The 16,791-nt window shown below is 51.1% G+C and overlaps 1 pseudogene; it reads left to right on the plus strand.

Annotated features, from left to right (window-relative positions):
• The first annotated feature begins 927 nt into the window (after positions 1 to 927).
• LOC149875740 (nuclear GTPase SLIP-GC-like) overlaps positions 928 to 16,791 on the plus strand; it is a 35,886-nt pseudogene continuing 20,022 nt past the window's right edge.

A 16,791-nucleotide genomic window follows, 5' to 3' on the forward strand; every position in this document is an offset into this window, starting at 1 on the left:
GTCTGCACCCTGGCCTGTGGGTGTTAGTGACTGCAAGTAACCACCCTGGGCTTGTGCACAGAAGCAGAATTGTACCTCCATTGCCACCATTAATTATTTGGTTGCTCAAGCCATATCCAGAGAGCCCATGCTAAGAGGATATCCTTTACTCTGACCAGGTGCTGAGGAGGGAGAATCAGCAGAAGGGGTTCCAAACAAAAAGAAAAGGATAGACAGTTACCAAGCTTTCCTAGAGAAGCAGAAAAGGATCCTGAAGACCTGTGAGTATGAAAAACCACTAAGTCCTGCTGATCTTAGGGGGCTGTGTCAGGGACAGGCCTGAAAAACATAGGACTGGGGGAGGACGTATCTGGAACTCCCCTCCATGCAGTGGAAAGGACAGAAGCCACTCTGGTTCCTGGGTTTGGGGTTTAGGACTGCACTCACTGATCTCCATGTGGCTGCACTGCTCTGTGTGAGACAGGGTCACCTCAGAGCCCTAGAACAGACTGGCTCTGCCCAGGCACATGTGCTGTACCCATGAGAGCATCCACTGTGACTGCCAGCTGGGGAAGAGGGCTCCTCTTCCTTGGGCTTGTCCCACTGGTTGGCATCCAGCAGAAGCACTAGTTGGAGTTTGGCCACAGACCACATAGCATCTCACTTTTAAATTGTCCTCTGAATGAACAACATAGAGCCCCCTGGCATCACACTGGGACACTGGCTCACCCACTGTACAATTCTCACTGCGCCCTCCTGCAGCAACTTGGGTCTTGGGCACTCTCCCATCCTTGCAGCCAGCCTTGCTTTTGAGATCTGATCATGTCCCCAAGCAAGGTCCAGCCATATAACTGTCCTCTTACAGATGAAGATGTGGAAAGTGAGCCAAAGAAAACTCTGCACACTGCATTTAAGAAGCTGCTTCATGTACTACCCTCTCTGGACAACATGCCGGACGGTGCTTGGTATCTCAAGTGAGTCTGCAGCCCAATTTCTCCCCTGTTGAGTGATTAAGATACCCAGGGCTTCACTTACCTTTTTCAAAAAGAGATTAAAGTCATACCAAGCTAATCTAGCCTGAAGCAACTGCTCTGTTCAAAGGCCTGTCCAGTATGGGTCAGGGAGGCCCAGGTGAGGGAGATTCTTTGCTCTCCATTGTAGGTGACCTCCTGAAGGAACATCTTGACAGGCTAGATACCTTCAAGTCAGCTGGCCATGATGGGTTACACCCCACGGTACTTCAGGGAGCTGGCGAGCATCATAGGCCAGCCCCTGGCACGGATCTTTGAGAGCTCCTGGCACTCTGGTGAAGTGCCCAATGATTGGAAGAGGACAATGTCATGCCTATCTTCAAGAAAGGAAGGAAAGCAGATCCAGCAAACTACAGGCCCATCATCCTGACTTCTATCCTGGAGAAAGTCTTGGAAATGATTATCAAAGAGGTCATTCTTAACAGGCCAACTGATGGAAATATCCTGAGGGATACCCATCATGGGTTTGTTGCAGGTAGGTCGTGCTTAACTAATCTCATTTCCTTTTATGACCAGGTGACTTATCACCTGGACAAGGGGGAAGAGATAGATGTTGTACATCTTGACTTTAATAGAGCCTTCGATCTGGTTCCCCACAAACACCTCTTGGATAAACTGGATAACTATAGCCTCAACCTCGCCATGATCTGCTGGCTGGGAAATTGACTCCGCAGTAGGATCCAGAGGGTGGTGGTCAGCACCCTTCATCTTGGTGCACTGTGCACCAATCGTCTTGGTGCACTGTGACCAATGGGGTCCCTCAAGGCTCTGTCCTAGGGCCTATACTATTTAACACCTTCATCACTGATGTGGACATTGGAGTCAGAAGTGGACTGGCCAAGTTTTCTGATGACACCAAACTCTGGGGTAAAACATCCACACCCGAAGACAGGAGAGTGATTCAGGAGGATCTTGACAGGCTCAGGAAATGGGCAGATGAGACCCTGATGGTGTTTAACACAAAAAATGCAAGGTTCTCCACCTTGGGAAAAAAAACCTGCAGCATCCTTATAGGCTTGATAATGCTATGCTGGTTAGCACTACAGATGAAAGGGACTTGAGGGTCATGGCTGACCACAAGATGAACATGAGCCTTCAATGTAATGCTGTGGCTAGTAAAGTGACCAAAAAGCTGGCTTGCATCCATAGATGCGTCTCAAGCAGATCCTGGGACATCATTCTCCCGCTATACTCAGCCTTGGTGAGGCCACAGCTGGAGTACTGCGTCCAGTTTTGGGCTGAACAATTAAAAAAGGATGTGGAGAAGCTTGAGAGGGTGAGCCACACGCATGATCAGAGGGCAGGAAAACAGACCTTACTGCAACAGGCTGAGAGCCTTGGCACTGGAAAAGCGCAGGCTCAGGGGTGATCTGATGGCCACCTATAAGTTTATCAGGGGTGCTCATCAGGATCTGGGGGAAGGTTTATTCACCAGAACACCCCCAGGGAAGACAAGATCAAAAGGTCAGAAACTTCACCATGACCAATTCAGGCTGGATATAAGGAAGAATTTCTTTACTATTCGAGCCCCCAAGGTTTGGAATAGACTGCCGCCGGAGGCAGTTCAAGCACCCACTTTGAACACCTTCAAGATGCATTTGGATGCTTATCTTGCTGGGATCCTGTGATCCCTGCTGACTTCCTGCCTCTGGAGCAGGGGGCTGGACTCGATAAACCTCCAGGGTCCCTTCCATCCCAAATGTCTATAAAGTCTATGACTTGTGCAAATCTGTGGGGCAACAGGAATTGCTGGACCAAAGGTCCATCTTGTCAGTGTCCAGTCTGACAGCCACCAGCACCAGATGCTATTTTAGAGGAAGGTGAAAAACCCTGCAGCTACAGACTCTCCCAGTAGGAATCAGGCTCCACAGCCTTCTCCAGTGGCAGTGACCCTTGCAGCCTCCTGAACAGGGGGCAGTGGGGAGGACAAGGCCCTTAAAAAAAACCAACTTTACTCCGCGCTGCCTGGGTAGATGGGCTGATCCAGTGTCAATGGAAAGGGGGCTTTCATTGACTCCATGGGGCTTGTGTCAGGCCAGAGCAGACTGGGCATCCTGCAGTCTCCACCTAGCAGGTCCCTTTGGAGGGTATTTTCAAAGGAAGCATTTCTGTTTGTAGAGTGAAGAGCTCCCTCACCCCTCCCAAATGCATGGAGCGCTGCAGTCATCCAACCCCTTTCCTGTCTCCTTTTCCTTCCCAGGAACCGCCTCTCTGCACTGAAGGCCAAGAACTCCTTGGACCCCATTTACATTGGGCTCTTTGGCAGCACGGGGGCTGGAAAGAGCACACTGCTCAACGCCATCCTGGAGAAGAAGTTCTTCCTGCCTGTGTCGGGGAGCAGGACCTGCACCTCCTGCATCGTGGAGATCAAGACCAGCCAGACCAAATTCTATGAAGCAAATATTCACCTTCTCTCAGATGAGGCAAGGCTGGCTGTCTTGTGCAGGGGTCACAGGAGCCCACAGTTTCTTAGGACATCCCTTTCAAGGGAACTTTGCTTTCTCAGAAGTAGTCAGGAAGGGTGGGGGGTCTGCAGGTGGAAACCTGCCACAGCTGGCCTCTGCGGGGCAGCTTCTTTCACTGAACCTCACAGCTCTTCTGTTGAAGATGTCCATGAAGGCATGAGTGATTGGTGCCCCCTGAATCTGGGGGAGACCCATGGAAGCCACTGATGGTGGTGGCGCTGTCAGGAGGAGGCACCAGCCCTGCTGATAGCGTCGGTGTCAGCTGTCTGGGGGGACTGGCCCTGTAAAGCTGGGGGCACTTGCATCCCTGTGCACCCCTACCAGTTGCCTATGCATGAAGGAATGAACAGCCCCTGGAGCCTGTTTCTCTTCTGCTTAGGAGGACAGGGGGAAGCAATGGCATTTCCTTCCTTGCTTCACCAATAATGGAGGTGGTTAGCTGTGTTAGTCTGAAGTCAAGCAGAAGGCAGGGCAGGTCCATGGTAGTTAAGATGGTACGCCTAGATATCATAAAACAACCATAGAAATCCTAGAGCAGTGGGGCTGGAAGGGAGCTCCAGAGGTTGCATATAGTCCAAAACATGCCTGAGTCAGGATCAGCCCTGTCCAAACCTCCAGTACAAATACATAGTCAAATCCCTTAGAAAAACTACCATCAATCCTGACACAACACCAGACATCACACCTGAACCTGCCACAGGTAAAGCAGGAGAACCATGGTGACCAACATCCAGCTTCCATAAAAGGTTGTTAATATATGTTCAAGAGATCCCAGCCAGAGGCCACTACGAAGGAAGGAAAATCCTCCCCAGTCCTTACCAATCTGTCTAGGGTGTAAAATTCCTTCCAATGCAGCATCAATATGACCCTAATTGTAGGGGCAAGACCCTCTAACCAGACCTTCTGGGGTTCAGTCCCAGAAGGAGCATTGGCACAGCCCAGTCCCCATCCCCACCTTGGGCTGCAGCCAGCACCAAGTGCCCGAGGAGGGCTTTCAAAAAACACACTCACCTGACAGATGCAGCTGAAGCACATATTTCAGGAGCTGGTCGGAGTGGGGACTGCAGCCAGGCAGCTGCTTGGTTTCCTCTTCCTGATTCTAGGAGTCACTGAAATTGCTTTTCACCACAACAGCTCCTTTGTCTGTGGTATTGAGCTGCTCCTAAAACCCCACTTCTCCTCCCTACTGAGTACTCAAAGGCCTCCTTATTCAGGACCTGCAGCTAGAGTACTGTATCCAATTCCTGGCTTTACAATTTGAAAAGGATGTGGAGAAGCTTAAGAGAGTCCAGGGAAGAGCCATGTGCATGATCAGAGGGCAGGAAAACATACCTTATGCTGAGAGGCTGAGAGGTATGGTACTCTTCAGCCTGGAAAAGTGCAGGCTCAGTGGGAACCTGGTAGCTGCCTATAGGTATATAAGGGGTGTACATCAGGATCTGGGGAAACATCTGTTCACCAGTTTCCCATGGGATGACAAGGTCCAACGGTCACAAACTCCTCTAAGACCTTTTTATGCTGAACATAAGGAAGAACTTATTTGCTGTTGGAGCCCCCAAGGCCTGGAACAGACTGCCGCCAGAGGTGGTTCAAGTACCTACTCTGGATTCCTTTAAGAGTCCATTGGATGTTTATCTTGCTGGGATCCTGTGACCCCCAGCTGACTTCCTGCCCCTGCGACAGGGGGATGGACTCGATCTCCCAAGGTCCCTTCCAGCCCTAATATCTATGAAATCTATGAAATCTTTCTGACCGAAGAGAGATTAGGATTTATAACACCAGCTCCACCTCATCCCAGCTCTAGATACCCTGGTATTAAAACCCAGTACCAATGCTGGTAGAGTAGCATCCAGTCCTAGCTACACTAACAACCTGATTCAGTTCCCACCCCACCTGCCAGTGCCCCACAAAAATAATCATCTGATCTTTTCTGGAAAGAATGGAAGAAGGAGCTGAGGAATCTTGTGGAGCTTCTGAGCAAGACAGGAGAAGAGGAAGAGGAGGGGAGCCATAATGATGCTTATGTGGATGAAGTCATTCAAAAGCTTCAGAGTGTTTATGGGGAAGGTGCTGAAACCAAAAGTTATGAAGACTTATTAAAGATGAAGCCAGTGATAAAAATTCCCACTTTGAGATGTATTCCACTCAAAGGAATGACGGTGAGTGTGTTCATACCCTTCAAGGCCAGAAATGGCCAGGGGTGGATAAAGATGGGGTGTAATGGCTCAGCTGCCCTTCTTCCTCCTTTTGGACCACACCACACCACAGGAACCAAAGTCCCCAAAGTCTGTAAGAACCCTCACTCCCCCTCCATGCTGAAAGACATGCCCTCCCCACTGTGGCGGGCCAGTAGGGGGCGCTCCTGCGTTGAGCCGCCCACCTCCCTGCGCCCGACTGCCTTCCAGGCTCCGAATGCCTCCCTAGCGGCGCCTTATGCTTGGCCGACCCCTCTCCCAGAGCACACTCGCTAGTCTGGGGGTAACATTGCCCCCACCACCCCGAGAAGGGACTGTCTCAGCCCTGTGTCCTCGGGGAAACACAGGCCTAATAGTCCGATGGGTACTTGACCCAGTACAGGCACTTGGGGCACTTCCCCAAGTCAAGGGGGCAAAAAGTAAAGTCTCCCCTAGTCCACAGACCTAAGGGGTCTCTTAGGCATAATTTAGACCCACCCCTCAATAAGTCTCCCACACCGGTCACAAAGGAGAACTTTATTGATTACAAGGGGTAGGGGAAACTAGGGTACAGGATTGAGCAATTTCTTAGAAATCCTAAAGAGCAAACAGTGTGGCTGAGGTAGCCTTTTGATCACGCATCTGTGTTACTGCCAGCTAAATATCTAATCCGATTGAGTAGCTTACTCACAAGCATCATCCAGAGTTCTCCAGTTTCCCCTCTGGAGTCTTGGGGTGAGAGAGAGCTGGGTCCCGATAGCAAGGCTCCTCTGTCTCCCCTGCTTGGCTGCTGCTTCACCTCATGGCCAAAGAGCGAGAACCTTCTCCCCCTCCCAACCTATATAGCCCCTGTGACCTCATTCGCCTGGTCCAGTGGAGGTCAGCCCCAGTTGGCTGTCAGCCAACCAATTTGAAATACATCACCTGTTACCAGGCAGATTCCAGCTCCCCAGGTAGAAACCCCCCACCCAGGTAATTGATGCAAGTCACATAGGCAGAGGGAGCAGGTTTCCCCTCTCCCTCAGGAATGCAGCCAGCTCAGGTTACCTAAAGAGACAGGCTGAGGTGTGAATCCTCCGTGCTGGCCCATCTAATCACAGAGTCACAGGGCAGAGATTTTGGGGAGAAACCAAGGTGGCATTCTGCCACACCCACCCCTTTCTTCACCTCCACTGTCCCAGGGCTGGGAAACACTTCAAAGCCTCTGCAGCCACACTACTCTGCTACTGTTGCTGTTCTCAGCTGAGCCCACCCCCATGCAGCCTGGCTGTAGAAAGCTTTGAATCTTCCCCCACACCTGGGAATCAGGGAAAGAAGTAGCCCCAGGCAGGGAGAGAAAGGAAGGGGTTGGGAGGTGATAAGTTATGCCTTTGAGCATGGAAGGGAGGGTGGGGGGATTATTACTTGCTTTAGGGATTTTTAAGAAGTCCCCAGAAGCTCCCATGGTGAATTTTACCTGCACTGGCAGCAGTGGCAGGGAAGGAGGCTGGGATCCCAGGATGCAGCCACCTCTGCAGCACAGCTGTCTACTCCTACACTCCCTTTTGCCACATCCTGGGTCTGGCCCTGGAAATGGCTATTGGGTTCAGCTAGCCTGATTTCCAAGTCACAAGTCAGGGACCATCCCCTATAGATCTACTGCTATGGAGTCCAGTGGGGGTGCAGGGAGACTTGAAGCATCATTCTCTACATTTCTCCTGGTGAGGAGACTGGGGAAAAGGGAAGTGACCTACTCATGGTCATACTTCTCTTCTTCTGCTTGAATCCAGTCAGACTAGAGCCTAAAAGAGGTTCAAGGTCCCCTCAATGGAGGGGTGGGCTCAGCTTGGAACAGTGACTATGGCAACAGCAGTGATGGGTATGCAGAGGGCTTCAGGGGTGGGGGGCTGTTCTCCCACCCTACCTGATCCAACAGGAGCATGTACATCCCTTACCCATCACAGCTGCTCTGCTACTGTCGCTGTTCCCAGCTGAGCGCACCCCCATGCTGTTCCCAGCTGAGCCCAGCCCCATGCTAGCCAGGACCTTTCAGCTTCACACCAGGATGTTCCTTTGAATCATCCACAGGAAAAGCTTTGCTTTCCTAAGCAGCTGTCCTGCACCCGACCCAGAGGCAGTCCTAACCCTGTACTCAGCAGCCTCCCTGGTGTTCCCCAAGGAGCTGTCCCCAGGCACTCCGGCAAGTTCCTGAAAATGCTTTACCAGCTGTGTGGGATCCACAAACTTTCATGTGTTCTCTGCAGCACCAGAGGGAGGAATGACGGGCTTTATCCCATCCTGGTAGTTTAGCCCTTGCTGCACATTCATTAGCCTAGGTGGGGGATACCTGGGAACTAATACCAGCTCTGTCAAATACATGAAGCATGGCCTTGGTCAAGTCACTTTGGTCAAGACTCAACGCATGACTGGGCAGTGAATATCAAGGGCTATAGGCTATACAGGAGGGTCAGGACAGGAAGGAGAGGTGGGGGCATGGCACTCTACATTAAGGAGGAATACCCATCCTCATCAATTAACAAAGAATCAGAGGAAGGGCACTCTGAAGTGCTTTGGGTTAGATTACAAGACAGTCGAGGGGAAAGAGAGTTAATGGTGGGGGTGTACTACAGACCATCCAACCAAGAGGAAGAGCTAGACCAGGAATTCTTAGTTCAGCTCACGGAAGTAGTGAAGGCTAAGGATATGGTAGTCATGGGGGACCTGAACTTCCTGGACATCTGCTGGGAAGAGCAGTCAGCCAGGTCTGACCACTCATGTAGGTTCTTGGCCAGAATGCAGGACCTCCATCAAACTCAGGAGGTGCACAGCCCCACTGGGGAGATGCCTTGTTGGACCTGGTGCTGGCCACGGGAGACTACCTGGTGCGGGGGCTGCAGGGGCTCGACCACCTGGGCGACAGCGATCATCACCTGCTGGGATTCACTATCCAGCGCAAGGTGGCAAAGGCCTGCAGCAAGGCAGCAGCCCTAGATTTCAGGAGGGCGGACTTCAATGAGCTAAGGAGAATAGTCATGGAAGCACTGAGGTCCCAGAGGGGAGGGGAGCCAGGTGTCCAAGGAGAGTGGTTGCTCCTTAAGGAGACGATCCTCCAAGTCCAAAGGGGGGTAATCCCAATGAGGATCAAAGGGAGCAGGAGGGCACACAAGCCACCATGACTCTCCAAAAGTATCCGGGAATGTCTCCTAGCTAAAAGGGAGGCACACACCCAATGGAAAGGAGGGGACATTACCAGAGATGACTATACTGCAGTCGCTCGGGGATGTAGGGGGGCAGTCAGGAAGGCCAAGGCAGAGATGGGACTGGGACTAGCTTCCCAGATTAAGGACAACAAGAAGTCCTTATTTAAATACATAGCAGGTAAAAGGAAGGTTCCAGGTAATGTGGGGCCCCTGCAGGATGCATTGGGAAATTTGGTCGTCACACCAGACAACAAAGCTAATATGTCTAATGATTTCTTTGCCTCCATCTTCCTAAGCAGGGACCGGAACAGCCACCCCCCTGATGGGCCCCGCTCAGGCCCCAGGGAAGGCACACCTCAGCCAAGGTTACTGAGGAACTAGTTAGGGATCTTCTGGAGGGACTGGACGTATTCAGGTCAGCCGGTCTGGGCGATCTCCACCCCTGAGTGCTGAGCGAATTGGCTGCAGTCATTGCAGGACCCCTGGCATGGCTTTATGAGCACTTGTGGTGCTCTGGTGTGGTGCCAGAGGACTGGAAGAAGGCCATTGTGGCTCCCATCTTCAAAAAGGGTAAGAAGAAGGACCCGGGAAACTATAGGCCAGTTAGTCTTACCTCAATCCTAGGCAAGCTGTTTGAGAAAATTATTCTGGCACATATCCAGAAGGGGCCAGCAGGGCATTTCATGCTTAGGGGCAACCAACATGGATTCATAAGTGGCAGGTCCTGTCAGACCAACCTGGTGACTTTCTGTGATCAGGTCACCAAATCCTTAGACGCAGGGGTAGCAGTGGACATCGTCTTCCTGGACTTTCGGAAGGCCTTCGACACTGTCTCTCACCCTGTCCTCATTAAGAAGCTGGGGGGCTGTGGTGTCGACACCCACACAGTCAATTGGGTCACCAACTGAATGGAGGGCCGCACCCAGAGTGGTGGTGGATGGGTCATTTTTGACCTGGAGGGACGTGGGCAGTGAGGCCCCCCAGGGCTCGGTCCTCGGGCCCGCACTGTTCAACATCTTCATCAGTGACTTGGACGAGGGGGTAAAAAGCACCTGTTCAAATTTGCTGATGACACTAAGATGTGGGGGGATGTGGGCACACTAGAAGGGAGCAATAGGCTACAATCAGACCTAGACAGGTTACAGGGGTGGGCGGACATGAACAGGATGGGATTCAACACCGACAAGTGCCAAGTGCTTCCCCCCGGAGGAGGAACAACCGGCACTATACCTACAGGCTGGGGAACTCCCTTCTTGTCAGTACAGAGGCGGAAAAGGATCTTGGAGTCATCATTGACTCCAAGATGAACATGGGCCGGCAGCGTGGGGACGCGGTCAGGAAGGCCAACCGCACCTTGTCGTGCATCCACAGATGCATCTCGAGCAGGTCCGGGGAGGTGATCCTCCCCCTCCATGCGGCACTGGTCAGGCCACAGCTGGAGTACTGCATCCAGCTCTGGGCGCCGCGCTTCAGGAGGGATGTGGACAACCGGGAGAGGGTCCAGGGGAGGCCACCTGCATGGTCTGGGGCAGCAGGGCAGGCCTTACGAGGAGAGGCGATGGGACCTGAACCTGTTCAGCCTCCACAAGAGAAGGCTGAGGGGGATCTAGTGGCCTGTTACAAAATAGTCAGGGGGGATCAGCAGGCACTGGGGGAGTCCCTGTTCCCCCAAGCACTGCTAGGAGTGACCAGGAATAACGGTCACAAGCTGGCAGAGGGGAGATTCAGATTAGACATCAGGAGGCGCGACTTCATGGTCACGGCGGCTAGGATCTGGAACCAGCTTCCAAGAGAAGTGGTGCAGGCTCCTACCCTGGGGGTGTTTAAGAGGAGGCTGGATGAACATCTTGCTGGGGTCGTTTGACCCCAGTATTATTTCCTGCCATGGCAGGGGGTCGGACTAGATGATCTACTCAGGTCCCTTCCGACCCTAGAAACTATGAAACTATGAAACTTTTCTTCCCCGTACCTCCATTTCTTCATCTGAGAAATGGTAAGAAACTCAAGGCTCAGTGCATCCTGGGAGGTTGGTTCCTGTTCACAAATGACTCTGCCACCTAACGGCAGAAGTATAGTTATCTGTTTCTTATGTCCCAGGCACCTGAACTTTCTGAGAAACTGGACCCTTATGTGCGGAGGCGGAGTGACGAGGATAAGAGAGAGCCAGCACAGGACGGAGGCAAAGAAAAGATGCAATTCTGGCCCCTCATCAAGCATGTGGAAGTGACTCTCCCAAGGTCCGATGTGATACCAGAAGGTGTCGTGTTTATAGATGTTCCAGGGACGGGAGATTTCAACAGCAGAAGGGATCAGATGTGGAAAGAGGTGATTTGTCAGCTGAACTGTGTGTGGGAAAACCACTGAGCAGGTGTTTGGCTGTTTAAAAGTTATGCCTAAAAGTTACCTATTTTAGATTACGAAAGGCAGGCACACTCGGGAGAGAGCAGCAGTAATGCACTTGGTCAAATGGATGGAAGTTGCATCTGTGCCATGCACTGCAGGTGTTCAGGGGCCTTCCAGCTTGGATCCATTACAAGGGCCCATAGTGCCTTTCTGCATTTGCAGCACATAAGGAGGCAGAGGCCTGGCCTCTCAGATGCAGACCTGCAGTGTTTGCAAGTACCTGCATTTCCAGGTGCTGGGCTGTTCTGGTGCCATGCACTGGGGCTGCCCCGTGTGTCCATTCCAGACCCCAGCCCAGCCTTCCTGCCTGTGGGCCGTGGTTATGCTCCACTTGCTGGAACTAAAAGCCAGCCCAGGACACTTCTGGCTTGCTCTTACAAATCCTGAATGTTCTTTACTCCCATTGAAGTGAGTAGGGATGGAAAAGGCACAACATCTCCCTTAGTACCCTTGGCTAGTGTCCCGTTTCTCTACCCTGCTTAGTGCTGAAGGCTGCTGTCTCTCTCACCACCCCGCCCCCACCCCTGTCCTTCAGCCTTTTCTCTCAGCTCTGATCGCTGTCTCCACCAGTGATAGGCAGCAGCAAAAGAGACATCGGCTGCAGTTAGAATAGAGAACAGCCTTGGCACAGAGCAGGGCAGGCTGGGGTGGCTGCAGAGGAACAGTTCAGGGGAAGATCAGGGCAGAGAAGGGAGACACGTTGGAGTGAGCTGTGTCACAACAGACAGAGGGGACTGGGGTGGCCTCTCTGTCAGTGTTTGGGGCTGGTACTCCACTCACCCACCCCTAGTTACACTACTGCCTCCTAGGAGTGGGTTTTGGCTTGTGCCTTTGCTTCTGGATACAACTTTCTCTCTCTCTCTCTCTCTCTTTCTGTTTTAAAGAGCATCAATAAATGTTCAGTCATCTGGATTATCAGTGGAATTGTCCGAGTCCAGGGGAGAGAGTCCAGGAAGTGCTGCTGGCAGAGAGCATCAAGGCATACCAAAGTGGGAGATGCACTGACATCAGCCTGGTGGTCACAAAGTCTGATGACCTGAATCTTGAAGAATACAATAGGTACCAGAACAACTCTTCTGCCTTTGCAGGGCTAGGGTCCCTCTTTCATGATTTACATCTTTCAACCTGCCTTCCTCCTGCCACCCTTCCTTGAAGGTCACTCAGCTTCTGAAGCACCTAGCAATTGTTTTAAGCATGTGTTTAGTAACCTCAGCCTCCAGTTTCCAGCATAAATGTATTCATGGACAGTAAATGCTCAGTTATTCCTGTGCCAAGTTGTCTTCTAACTTAAATAGCTCCCCTCTTTCCTATGGTTCTACGTCCCCACTTTATTTGTAGAGAGAACAGCTAGATCCCTTTTCTGCCTTTAGATTGCTTAGCTAAACAAGTCAAGCCAAGGAAATTTCAGTCTGCATTCATAAAACATTGCAGGACCCCTGGCACAGCTTTATGAGCACTCGTGGTGCTCTGGCAAGGTGCCAGAAGACTGGAAAAGAGCCAATGTTGTCCTCATTTTCAAAAAAGCGAGGAAGGAGGACCCAGGAAACTACAGGCCCATTAGTCTTACCTCAGTCCTGGGGAAGCTTTTTGAGAAAATTATCTAGGAGCACATCTGCAAGGGGCCAGTGGGAGAGGTTATGCTCAGGGTCAACCAACACGGGTTCATTCAAGGCAGGTCCTGTCAGACCAGCCTGGTGGCCTTCTATGACCAGGTCACCAAATCTTTGGATGCAGGTGTCACAGTGGACCTAGTCTTTACAGACTTTAAGAAAGCCTTCGACACTGTCTGTCACTCTATTCTCATTAAGAAATTAGGTGATGTGGCACTGATGCCTACACAGTCAAATGCGTCGCCAATTGGCTGGAAGGCCGCACCTGAAGAGTGGTGGTGGATGGGTCATTTTTGGCCTGGAGGGATGTGGGCAGTGGGGTCCTTAGGCCAGCACTGTTCAACATCTTCATCAGCGACTTGGATGAGGGGGTGAAAAGCACCTTGTTCAAATTCATGGATGACACTAAGATGTGAGGAAAAGTGGGCATGCTGGAGGAGAGGGACAGGCTGCAACTAGATATAGAAAGGTTACAGGGGTGGGTGGATGAGAACAGGATGGGATTCAGTAAGAACGAGTGTAGGTATTGCACCTTGGGAGGAAGAACCGGCACCATACCTACAAGCTGGGGAACTCCCTTCTCATCAGCACAGAGGCGGAAAAGGATCTTGGAGTCATTATCGATTCCAAAATGAACACGGGTCGGCAGTGTGGGGAGGCAGTCAGGAAGGCCAACCGCACCTTGTCATGCATCCACAGATGCATCTCGAGCAGGTCCAGGGAGGTGATCCTCCCCCCCATGAGGCACTGGTCAGGCCGCAGCTGGAGTACTGCATCCAGTTCTGGGCACCGCACTTCAGGAGGAATGTTGACAGCATGGAGAGGGTCCAGAGGAGGCCACTCGCATGATCAGGGGACAGCAGGGCAGGCCCTACGAGGAGAGGCGATGGGACCTGAACCTGTTCAGCCTCCAGAAGAGAAGGCTGAGAGGGGACCTGGTGGTCATCTATAAACTGTCCCAGGGGGACCAGCAGGCAATGGGAGAGTCCCTGTTCCCCCAAGCACTACATCCCAGGGAGTAATGAGGAATAACGGCCATGAGTTGACTGAGAGTAGATTCAGGCTAGTTATCAGGAGGTGATACTTCACGGTCAGGGCATCTAGGAGATGGAATCAACTTCCAAGGGAAGTGGTGCTTGCTCCTACCCTGGGGGTCTTCAAAAGTAGGCTAGATAGACACCTAGCTGGGGTTGTTTGACCCCAGCATTCTTTCCTGCCATGGCAGGGGTCGGACTTGATGATTGGGTCAGGTCCCTTCTGACCCTACCAACTATGAAACTATGACAATTGTTAAATCCTTATTAATTGTTTTGCCTGAAAGAAGTAAAAACTGTGAAAAAAGCCTTCTTCTTCCAAGAGCATCCACATAGCCCTTCTTTTTCCTGTTTCAGATAGAATTAATCTTTTTTGAGCATGGATGACCAAACTCATCCATATTAACTTTAAATATAAATATAAATATTTTGCCAAGGCAGTTTCAGTCTGCATTCATAAAACATTGCAGGACACCTGGCACAGTTTTACGAGCAGTCATGGTGCTCTGGTGAGGTGCTGGGGGACTAGAAAAGGGCCAATGTGGTCCTATTTTCAAAAAAGGGAGGAAGGAGGACTCAGGAAACTACAAGCCCGTTAGTCTTACCTCGGTAAATATTGTGGCAGGAAGCCACCTTTGTTTCTCCGCAAAATCTCTGTGCTGGGACGATGTGATTAGGATGGGCCCAGCAGAGGAGACACACCCTTACCCTAGCTCTTTCGGTAACCTGAGCTGACTCCAGTCCTGAGGGAGGGGGGAACCTACTCCCTCTGCCTATGTGACTGAGATCATCTACCCGGGGGAGGGGCATCTACCTGGTGGGCTAGAGTCTGCCCGGTAATTAGTGATGTATTTCAAATTGGCTGGCTGACAGCCAACAGGCGCTGGCCTCCATTAGACCAGGGTGAATGATGTCACAGGGGCTATATAAGTTAAGACTGCCCAGGAGGAGGGGGCAGCAGCCATGTGGGGGACTCAGACTTAGAGAGGAGCTTGACCATCTGAAACTGGCTCTCTCCCCCATAACTCCTAAGCTAGGAACAGCCTGCCTCCAGAGGAAATCTCCTACAGCCTCGGGATGATGCTTGTGAGTAAGCTACTCGAGATTTGATAGATATCGAGCTGGCAGTAACTCAGGTGTGTGATCAAAAGGATTTCCTCAGCCAGACTGCTTTGCTCGATGGGATTTCTATGATATTGCTCTGTCTTGTACCATATTTTCACCCTACCTCTGTAATCAGTACAGTTCTCCTTTGTGACTAGTGTAGGAGAATTATTGAGGGGTGGGCGTAAATTATGCCTAAGAGGCCCTTTAGGTCTGTGGACTAAGGGAGACTTTCCTTTTTGGCCCCCAATTTGGGGAAAGGCCCCAAGTGCCTGCACTGGGTCGAGTACCCATAGAACTATTAGGCCAGTGTTTCCCCGAGGACACAGGGCCAAGAGAGTCCCTTCTTGGGGTGGTGGCAGCTACATTACCCTAAGGCTAGCAAGTGTGCTCCAGGAAGGTGGTCAACCGGACGCGAGGCACCCTAGGGAGGCACTCGGAGCCTGGAATGTGGTTGGGCGCAGTGAGATGGGTGGCTCAATGCTGGAGCACCCCCTACTGGCCTGCCACAAATATTATTATGCATTTAGTAATACCAGGGTTGATGCAGCAGTATTAATACTTCCTTGTGGATGCATCTACACCTGCACTTCATTGTGCAGCAACCTGTTTTACTGTGCATTAAAGCATCATGTAAAAAGGCATGCAATTATGCTAATGCACAGTAAAATAGACTACTGTACATAAAGCATCACTTAAAAACCATGAGGATTCTTTACTGCACATTAAGGCAGCCTGATACACATTTGTTTAGTACCTCACGTTGGAGGTACTCAATTTAATGCACATTAGGTAAAGCACCTTAATGCACATGTGGATGCACCCTGCATCTGTTGGAAACTCCTGTCCTGGTACTTTCCAGAATCTAGTTTGTTTTTTTCATGGCCACGACCCACTGGTTGTTCATAGTCATCCTGTAATTGACTACTGCACCCTGGTGTCCAGTTCATAGGGAAGTGAAAGTTTCACTGGAAGTCTCAGTCCCCGGTAGTTGGCCTGTGCTAATAGGGAACTATTTGATTCAGATTTGGATTCAACCAATTTGGATGCCAGAGATTTGATTCAGAGATCTGAATCTTTTTCCCTATTCGATTCGGTTGAATCCTTTTGGAAGATTCAGATCCGATTTGGAGATTCAGCTATAGAGTATAATGGGGAATAAATTAAATATCTATAACTTTGTTGTCTTTTGGCTGATTCAGATTCCACTTCAAGGAGTGGTAGCATGACATGTGCCAAGTTTCAAGTTGATATGTGTAGGGGTTTCTGGGAAACTGCATATCAAAGTCCTGAAAGCAAAACTCATGTTTTAACATGTGTGTTAAGCTCAGAATGGTGAAAACGGTAGGGATGGTAGCTCTTTCTGAGGCCACAAAGTCTGCCAAGTTTCAAGGAGATAGGTGCAGGGGTTTGGGAGAAACTGCATCTCAAGTTGCAGACAAGCAAAACTTGTGGCATGGGTGACAGTGTGTGGCAGGAAGCTGTGGCAGAAAGCCACCCTGGTTTCTCCCAATAATCTCTGCCCTGTGACAACGTGATTTAAATCTCTGTGCTGTGACCATTTGATTAGGATGGGCCCAGCAGAGGAGACCACACCCTTACCCTGTCTCTTTAGGTAACTTGAGCTGGCTGCATTCCTCAGGGAGGGGGGAAACCTGCTCCCTCTGCCTACCTGACTGGTATCAGCTACCTGGGTGAGGGGCATCTACCTGGGGGGCTAGAGTCTGCCTAGCAATGAGTGATGTATTTCAAATTGGTTGGCCAACAGCCAACTGGAGCTGGCCTCCACTGGACCAGGTGAATGAGGTCACA

Source organism: Crocodylus siamensis, chromosome 1, assembly GCF_052110815.1.
Source record: "Crocodylus siamensis isolate JL-2025a chromosome 1, ASM5211081v1, whole genome shotgun sequence".
Taxonomy (NCBI): Eukaryota; Metazoa; Chordata; order Crocodylia; family Crocodylidae; genus Crocodylus; species Crocodylus siamensis.